The following is a 10,274-nucleotide window of genomic DNA, read 5'->3' on the forward strand; positions in this document are numbered from 1 at the left end:
TATCCTATATGAAGAAATCTAAAGCTCCTATTCTAACTGTTTTGGTACCAATCTTCCAGTCGTCCAAAAGTTTTCAACAAGACACGCTCATGTTTTCATTTTATTTTGTTTCCAATCACATCGATAATCCGCTCACTTTACTCACTATCTATCACGGAATAAAGAGCTACTAGTATAGCCAATCAGATTGCCGTAGTTTTGATAGAGCGCTAGTTGATTTATTCTAAAACGGAATAGCGAGGGGCATAGCCAATCAGACTTCAGTATCCGCGAGAGAACGCAAGTTATAGTTATATGTGGTGGCTACTGACCAGAACCTGAGTCGCACAACATTTTTTAGTTTCTTATGTTCGAAAGTTACAAGTTTGGCTGCCTACGACCCTTTGAGCAACTTTTCCCCTTTAGAACAACTTTTATACCCGGTTTTCATGTGTTACCATTCTCCAGCACAAATATTTGGTGGATGATAAAGAAAAAGCTGACAATCTATAAAGCACTCTAAAAGCTACAGATATCACTATTTTAAAAACGCTGATAATTCTCCCCTACCACTTGGTTCTGACGGATTCAATAACCTTGCAATTTCCTAAATAAACGAATTCTTCGTTACAAACTCGGGCAAACTAAGATCAATACTCTATCACTTAGGTTGTGTTAGATGATCATTTACAACGATATTCTTACAGCATAGACAACTAAAAAATTTTTCCTTTCTCTTAATTTTCAATATCTTCAATTTCATGTAACTGCCTATAAAATATTGATTTGCCACACCCTTAAAAAATTGATCAAAGAATAGGGCATCTTAATTTTTTTTTGACTTGCATTTCACTTAAAACCAAACAGCAAATTGCAATGTACTAATTGTTGCAAAACGAACGAAAAATCACACTCTAGGTGAAGATGTAAGAGATTACAAAGAAAAAGTTATGTGACCCCTTTCAGGCACTTTTAAAGGTAACTCACACACAGACCTTGATTTGAGGGATTATTTTTTTATCTCAGCCTCTTGATGAAAACATTAAAGGTTAAAAGCCTCCCTAGTTGTCAGCTCTCAAATGTTTAGAAGTATTCCATAAAGCTCAATTCCAGATAGATATAATCCATTGCTGCCAGAGGAATTTGTACCTGTCTGGAAAATTCGAAAAAAACGAAAAGGCGCTATTTCCCCCACAACAGACCAAATTCTCGTATGATACAAAGATGTGTCTCTGCACATACACTGTGAATCCTTCATGTGAATAGTTTCAAGACTATCCCATTTCTCTCCATCATTAGATCCCTCTAGTTTCCAATTTATAGGTACTAACTTTCCATACATATTACCGTCCCTCAAAGAGCAGTTTGTGATTATAAGCCGATAGCGTAAGCCCAGATCGATGGACCACCATGAATTTTCCTTATCCTCTGTCCCACTGATGGTGGCCGTCTCATGGTTAAGTATGTCATTCACATTTCCAATGTAATCGGTGGATCTGTTAGCTACCAGCTTAGCCGAGGCTTCTCTCTTCAAGAAGCATATGACACCACGGCAGTTTCCACCAAATTGCTCTCCGGTTGGCGAGAAAACGCCTAACGGAGAAAGACAAGTACCTCAGAAAACAGTTGAAAAGGGAACGTTATCCCTACCCCCTCCGCCCGACCGTTTTCCAAACTTGAATAACACATGACTAAACATCCTTATAAAAAACAGGTATCAAGGCACTATTAACTTTGTGCCTTTATACTTACGCCTTCTGGAGTTGATGTACTTCTCAAGCTCCTCTTGTAGCCTGTTGCGCTCCATCTCACCGTTTTCTACTCTTTTACGTAGCTTTTCTTTTTGAGTCCACAGCTCATAAATTTTAGCCTTTAACTGCCTAGGCTCTTCTAGATCCGTTTGATCTTTTATAATTTTCATTAATTTTTCTGTCGCGGCTTTTAGATTTTTAATCTGTTCTTCCAAGTTTTCCACAACTTTTGCCTTCGTTTTCGTAATCGGATCGCTTGTTTTTTCGAATTCTTTTATCTTCGCCAGTTGTCCATTGTAGGCTTCCTGCAAGGCATCATTTTTATTCTTGAGTTGCATGATTTCCTTTTTCAAACTTTCTTCTTCTTCTTCCCACTTCTTCTTATCTTTTTTGTGCTCTGTTCTCATGTCATTTAGTTCCTTTCTCAAACGCGAACATATCTGGCATTCTGTATAAACAATCCTCAGATTAGCTTCTTTAAGATTACTCAATTTAAATCATTATGATACCAATAAGGATCTGGCCACAAAAACTTCATTATTCGTATTTCTCCGACAACCCTACCAAAAATATTTGCTGAATCAAGGGGATGTTATGAGGCGATTTTTTGAAAAAGAATGCGCTAATTTTCAGCCCAACTTTCATCCAAATGTGAAAAGAAAAACAGGCAGCCTAACTGCCCTAGATGACAGCGAAGGCAAAAACGAAAAGTATGGTACTAATAAAAGCGACCGAGGAAATGGCTGGTATTAACTGTCTATCAATATATTTAAAGATATCAAAATTTATTTTTCCACTGTTTTCTATCTAAGCCGGCGTCGAATGATCTATGCCAGTATGGCGTCACGCAGCTATATCGAAGCGCTTCGCATGGCTTGTGTTAGCAAGGGACGCCATTAATAGCTAACAAAGAGAAGCTCAATACAAGCTATTGGATAATTATCCACAGATTTACTCTCTGTGTGCGAGGTTTGTTTTATAATTGCTGTTTATTATCTTGTTAACGTGATTGTTTGTAATTTCATTGGTTAAAATTCTGGGTAAGTAGGCTGACGGCCATATTGACCTCGGAACGTATCAAAACAAACTAAAACTAGAATATAGTCGACGCCCTCAGGGAAAGATTTAGTGTCCGTTATAGCGAGAGTCCGTATACTAAAAGTGGGTACGGCGAAAAAATTGTTTTGTCGCTAAACATATGAAATAATATGTAACTACGAAAACATTAAGTTTCTAAAGTGGCCTCAGGAACCGGAAGAAGATCCAGTGGCCAGCAGGAAATTTATCATATTTCGCTTTATATTATGTGAGTCATGATTGTGGACGAAGTGTTTAAGTGTCCGCTTTATAAAATGTCCAACTCTGACTTAAGATTCACGCCCTAGAAGCGATGTGGCTTACAAGTTGACTGGGTGACAGAAAGAAAGGTCAAATCAAATTAAATCTGTAGCCAAATCGATACGCGAAAATCAACTTGAAGATAAGAATTTCATAAATGTCCTTCCTTTCACAAGCTTTTACGGTGAGTGGACCACTCAGAAAAAGACACAAACATTTTTTTACACGCCCAATAATTACTCGAGCTCCCGCAAGCCGTTCGTTTTTCTCCTTAGTCGCCAAAATCTGCATCGTCTTCCCAGATGTTCTAAGTTCCAAAACACAGGAAACTGGGGATGAAAATCGTGAGCTTTCCATTCTAGGTTTGCCCCTATCCCAAATCATGCTATTGTCACATGCTCAAACATCTGGGTGGCGATACAAAAGCCGAAATATTTGCCTGGAGTTATCAATATAGTTCAAACTGGCATCTGTCCCGACGATAGATATGGAAATGTTTCATCGCTCATGCGGCGCCATAAAACATTTCTGTCCGTGTATATCGCTGTGACTGTTTTCATCGTCGATTTTTAGGCTTTTGAAGCCAGTTTATTTCAATTCGAGTTTCTTCTACACGTTTGCTCTTCGTTTTCGAGGTCTACAAATGTGTACCTTGATGATTTTAAAGTACGACTGTTGTCTTCGTCGATTTTAAGACTTGGAGGCTATTCTAATTGGGTATTCTTCCGCACAATTCCTTTTCGTTCAATTGGTATACACCAGTGTATTTTGATCAAAGATGTAGCGAAAAGAAGAAAAATACTAGCCAGATCATTTTAGCCCACGGTCACAGGGACACGGGTACAGCGCCAGTTTAGACTATGTTGATAACTCCGGGCAAAAATTTATTGTACCTTTAGAAAAAAGATGCTTGTTTTTCTAGGTGGTCCGTTCACCGTAAAAGCTAGTTAAAGGACGGACATTTGTGAAGTTTTTGACTGTCAGTTTAACACATGTGTACCTTGTCAAATTTCAATTGCAGCTTTTTTCCGTTACGCGCACTAGTATTTCTGAAAAATGTTTAATGTTTTGCCAATTTAATTTTTTCTTACTTTGTTATAGGGCTGAGGGCCCTCAGGCCTCTTCCCCACCGCGGTCCCTGCTATGGCGGATGGTGGCTCACACAATTTATGCAATATCAACTTACCATCCGTAGTTGAACCCTCGCATGTTTGCTTATCCCTATATCTCTGTCCATTGCCTTTCTGAGTGCGGTCAGCCAGCCCGGCTGGTTGACGAGAATCATCATCATCTCCAACTGGAATCATTTCCTGCTCCTGATTTTTCAGATTAATATTTCTAATTGAGAGGTACTTTTGCAGCTCTGAAAATTTTTCCTCCATGCATTGGATTCTTTCCTTTAGATCCTTCCCCAACCGTTCCACTGTACTTTGTAACCTCTGAAATCGCGCTTTATCGTAACGTGAGCTTGTCTCCACTTTTCTTATTTCTAGATAGAAAGAGGTAAATCATTTGCGGATGTACACGGTAGTAAGGTTGCTGGCTCTTCATGAAATGCTCTTAAGGTGTTAACATTGCGCTAGATTCCAGTAAGACTCCCCCACTACTACCTATTCGAATGCTGGCTCATGCAATTGCAGTGACGAAATAGTTCAATGTTTTCAATTATTTTGAGGAGATCTAACTCGAGTTTAAAGTGGCGCTAAGCGGCCTTCGCGGTGATGCTTCAACCTCGCAAAAACTGTGCGTTGACACGCCTGTGGACCTCACAAGCTATTGCCTCCCGTCAGCAAAACTTATATATCCATTAAAATCTTTAGTGAGGCTTACGTATAACTGATTACCCCTCTCTTTGTGTAACAACGATATAATTGAAGCTGTTCGCGGCGTGAGCTCTATTTAGAAAGAAACTTCCTTAACGTAACCATGAAGTCTTTCGCTTCAAGGTCTTTTTCTACTTAGGTATTAAGTTTTTTCGTTATGAAAGTAGATAGACCTGGTGTTGACCGAGTTTCCTTTATAAAAGGAGATTACATACCAAGCAGTTTTTCGGCAACATCTGTCCTCCCTATCTTCACCAGAGCATTTTTAAGAACTTTCATTGTTGCTACACTTCCGTTTTCTTGTTGCCACTTTTCAAGCACTTTTTGTACCCTTTCACAGCAATCACCGCTGTGATCAGTCTCAGTGTTATTCAGAAAAGCTGATGAGAGCCCTAAGGCTGAACCTAGTTTTTTCCAGTGTTTACCTACTTCCTCACATATTAACTCCTTCTGGTTTGCATTGATAAGAACCTGCTCAAACTGTAGACCACTAGAAGTGTCTGCAAAATAAGTAAACATCCTATTTGATCAAAAATTTTGACTCGAAAATTATGAACAGACAGCAAAAAAATGTGCACTGGGAGCCGCAAAAATTATAACTCTGGATATCCTGTTTATCAGTAACAAGCAACGACTTGGAAGGGATAATGAGTAAACCTAATACCGTTTCAGGAAATTATGAATTTAATTAAGAACCTTTATTGCTGTCGTCAGAATCTCCCATCCGTCCAAGAGAATCGGTTATTTCCACCTCCCGACTCGGCTAAATAAACTGAAGAAAACAAAAAACTTTATTGAAGAAAGAGCGCATGACCAAAGGAGGATCCTGTTTAAGTAAGGCCAACCAGGTTTTTATTCCAATTCTATTACTAATGGTTAACAGGCTGGTAAGGTGAATTAACTTGCTATAGCAATAGCTTTAACATCCATCCCGTTATGAAGAAAGTACTATATATGATTAGCTCCCAGTTCAATGGTGGTGTCCTTGAAACCCGAAGAAGCGTTTTGGTATAGAGGCTGAATGAAGATGTGTTGCTGTAAAGAACAGAGATTTACGCATTGTTTATCTGGTTGAAGCAAATAATTTCCATTTAACGTGAAATACTTTGATTTCATCACGCGATAAATCTTATTTAAAAGCAGGTAGCGTGTCCTCTTTGGGACCACCGAAACTTTCTGCACTCAATTTCGACTATCAGCACTGTTTGGGATTAATTGACGTGTTCTCAGTCAATAAGCATGATGAACGTTTTTCAATTATATTATCAAGTCTTAGATCATACGCATGACTTCAAAGTCGAACAAACACGCAGAGTGAGTTCGATTTGAAATCACAAGTATAATTTCAGATTTAAATTTAAAGATACGAAGTTCAATTACCACTCTTAGTACATCCATTTTGAAATCACAAAGTTCAATTGCCCAAATGCAAGTGTTTTTTTTTCAGCACAAATACTTTATTGATCCAGTATTGAGGTTGTTTGTAAAGAGTTGCAAAATTTCCCCCACGACGGCCTCTTTGATCTTCTTTGCCTTTCATTTGATTGGTTACTTCAAACATCTAAAAAATCAGATTGGTTTTTTGTTTTTGTGTGGATTTCTTTCAATTTTACGTTCCTATACAGTCCAAAGTTTGGAATTCTTCAAATGCACAAGTTACGGCTAAACATTACATAAGTTTTCGAATCATTCAAATTTGCCTGCTTCGATGGTTGCGAATGATTTATGGTGTCTGAGCACTGTATGATGTTAAGCATCATCTTTAGACAATAATAAATTGCTTCAATTTTTTCCACATTCCAGAACCCCATTATTTTTTATTTTTCACTTTCTCGCAATTTTCATTCTATGAAACATTCCCGCCTTCCTACATCTTAATTGAAACGAAGGAATCAAAACTGCGATGATAATTGGGGACGAAGTTTATTGAATGTGGTTGCTATGGTTTCTTTCGCTATTTTACCAATTACGTCTGCATGATCAATCAATTAAATCGCAGCATTTGTCTTCTCCTAGTATCAGGTTACCCTTCTCAAAGTATTATTTGATAAGGTATAGCAAAGAAATTTCGGCAACAAATAGCAGCTTATGACTCAGCTTTGCCTTTTAGTCGCAGTATCTATTACGTGTACAGTTGCTGTGTACTGATATTCTGTTTGTTGACATTCTTTAATCCGGGTCAAGAAGCTTGACGGAGAGAATTAATAGCTGGCTGTCGTATTATTTAAGTTGTCGTTGAATACCATTGCTGGCGTATTTCCACAGAATTGAATACTAGTTTGGAAAAATATAATCGTGTAATAAGAACTGACTTTTGTCGACATGAAGTGTACAGGGTGTCTGGGGTCCTCTCCGATCTCGAACTATAAATTTTCTTGGATAAAGTCTCTACTTCCCTGTCTTGAGACACGGATGTTTTAAACGGATGATAAGGTTCTCTTCATGCTGATTGTAAATGACAGAGTGTTACCCTAGAAATTCTAAGGCCCCTCTTAACCTCGATATAACTTTTCCCCTTCCTGAAGTTGTCCAAACGTCAGTAACTTTTACATTACCGACAACAGTCTTTTTCAAGACTACTCTCCCTCGGATGATCAGACTACAAGATCGACAGTAACTCCAAGGTTAAAAACCATATACTGACTATTCTTAAGGCAAGGCTTACCGTTGAAACTGATCCTGACTGATTGCACACCACAAAGTCGGTAACTCTTCTAGAACGTTTAGGGCACCACTCTCAGAGATAGTTAAACTCACATGATGCCTTTATCGCAGAATGCTCTTGTAACCGGTCTGGAGTCGAGAAGAGAGAATTCAAGGACCTATTCTAAACTCTGGCAGATTTTTGTATATTTAAAGAGATAATTTGCATTTTAATATATGCATTTTGGCGATTCAGCGACTTCGTTCTCGAAATTTACGCGTACAATTTACAAGTGTGTAATAACACTGACACAGTCAGCCTTTTTACCATCCCATCAATCACTGACAAGTGTGTTCAAGTTCTTACTGACGCTCATTCAACTTCAAGAGAAAAATAGGCAATTATTGGATGAGGTCGAGCATGATATCATGAATTATCAATGCCGAGGTCTGATGCTTCGGCAGATAACACAGACACAAGGTTTGATGATTCATGTTATCATGCGAAAGCCGATATGTCATGCATTTCTAAACCAACCTCCAAAAGGAGGCACTACTCGGACGAGGGGGCTTAGAAACGACGTAGACTTTGAACTCGACATGATATTATGTCAAAGGGAGGTAAGTTTCTAAAGAAACTGCGGAGCTTCGTCGGTGGGAGAGTATAACAGGGTAATTTGGCATAATCAACTGAGGTGATAACGTAAATTGGCCGCCCGCTATTGGATACTCACTATCTCTTTTCTGATTAGCCGAAAGCGTACTGTGAGTTTTCGAAATCAGCGCCTAGGACGTCATCTGGCTGCAGATTATACAATAATCAGGTCAAAGACACTCAAGGTCACAGTAATCATGTCATGTATGACCGCGGTGAATGATTTCTGCGGGTAATCGTGTCAAGTTCGCGCGCTTTGTGTTGCCTGCTGATTTGTATACTTTTACACGCCTAGAAATAAGTTATCAGTTCCACTTACTGAAGTGACCATTTTTTTTTCGTCCAATGTGTAATAAAACAATTATTAGATTCGGTTTTTGTGATATCCAGAATAATCAAGGTCTCGGTAACCTCTACCCCGACCTGGATTATTCCAGGTATCACAAAAACCTCATCCAATAATTGTTTAGCTGAGTCGGCGCATAGCCCCAGGATTCCATGCTCAAATTATCTAGAAACTTGGAAAATGTGGGTTTCACCAACTGCGTTGGAAATGTAAATCGCCCACTGTAAAAAGTTTACCGCGGCCATTTTGCATTATCTGAAAAATTAGCTTATTCAGATGTTCGATTACATTTCAGGCCAGGTGTGTGACTCCCATGTGATCCCATTGATAGTTTAGGATTACATATTCGTTGCAGAAATGGATCTATGTTTTAATCTATATACATATTTACTGTACAGACCAGCTTTAATATGGAATCTATTTGTTTTGTATGATTAAAAAAAAAAGCCAAATTATTGTTAATGGTGACGATTTCTATGCGTCTGTCCTCCAAAAGATCATAAGTAAGAACCTATCAAAATGCGTGTATAATTTACTTTATCATAAAAATGCTGTTGTGAAAAATGATGACGTATGTGTGCGCTGACGATAAACTAATCTTTATAGAACATCTTTATGCTAACACCCCGGAAAAATTCATAAAATAACGGACTCATTAGTCAGCTGTGCTCTCATCGAAAAAAGGAGGTACTTAATAAGCTAGAATTAAACTCGGCGACGCCTCAACAAACTCTTACGCGCCTTTGGTGCTCTAACTTCCTGCGTGATTCATATCCCCATAAACGCACAGCTGACGCATGAAACAGCTGTTGGGAGAATAAGAATTAGTTTAGCTCCTTCAATTTAGCCTTTTTAACCCGCTCACAGGCCATTTCTTCAGTCTACCTTAGACTAGTTACACTTTTGATTATTTACATGAGCATTTCAATTGGTGTTGAATATTGGCTGAGCGGAAAGTGCATGTTCAGGTTTTAAAAATATATTGAGATCCATGCTTCAGGAGCAAACTTTTTATCAAAGAATTTAAAGGATCGTGTGCGGTTGAAAGTAAATATTAGAATTTAGGGAGACTTATAGAAGATAAGGCTTTGACGATGCACACGGGAAAGTAAGCCCACAGTGCTCATGATTATTTTTAATGGTCTGAAACATTCCTTCTGAATAGGGCTTGAGCTCGCGGCAATCCAGTTTAGCATAGAGAGTTAATTATAGGCCATTGTTTCTCATATCAAACTAAAATTAAAAAGGATTCTAACCTTCTGATTTTAAAAAATACAGCTATACTCATACTCCTTTGGCTTAAAAATGGATGGAAAAACAAAAACAAGACAAGAGAGGCATTATCACGTTTGCCAAACAGTTGGTTGATGAGAAAATCACAACGCGCGCGAGGCGAAAAGAGCTCGAGTAGACACACACGTAAAGCGAGGAAAAGAGCGCGAGTCGCGTCTTTTTCGTGTCTTTTCGACTTGTGAAGAAAAATAACCACTTCAGACTTACATTTGATAAAATAGACGCTTACTTTAATGTTGTTTAATCTGTGACCCTACAAACAATTATGATAGGTGGGAATGTAACAATGATATTTTGTGGGAAAAAAGTTTCTCTCAACCTTACTCAGATGTTGTGATGATACTTCATACAGATAACTGATACAAATACGATCCCACCAACAGCTTTGAGATAACGTACTGTATTAAAAATGTCTTCAGAAATTGATTCAGTCTCTTGAAACCTAC

Source organism: Pocillopora damicornis, chromosome 9 (genome assembly GCF_964200805.1).
Source record: "Pocillopora damicornis chromosome 9, jaPocDami1.2, whole genome shotgun sequence".
In the NCBI taxonomy this organism is placed as follows: Eukaryota; Metazoa; Cnidaria; class Anthozoa; order Scleractinia; family Pocilloporidae; genus Pocillopora; species Pocillopora damicornis.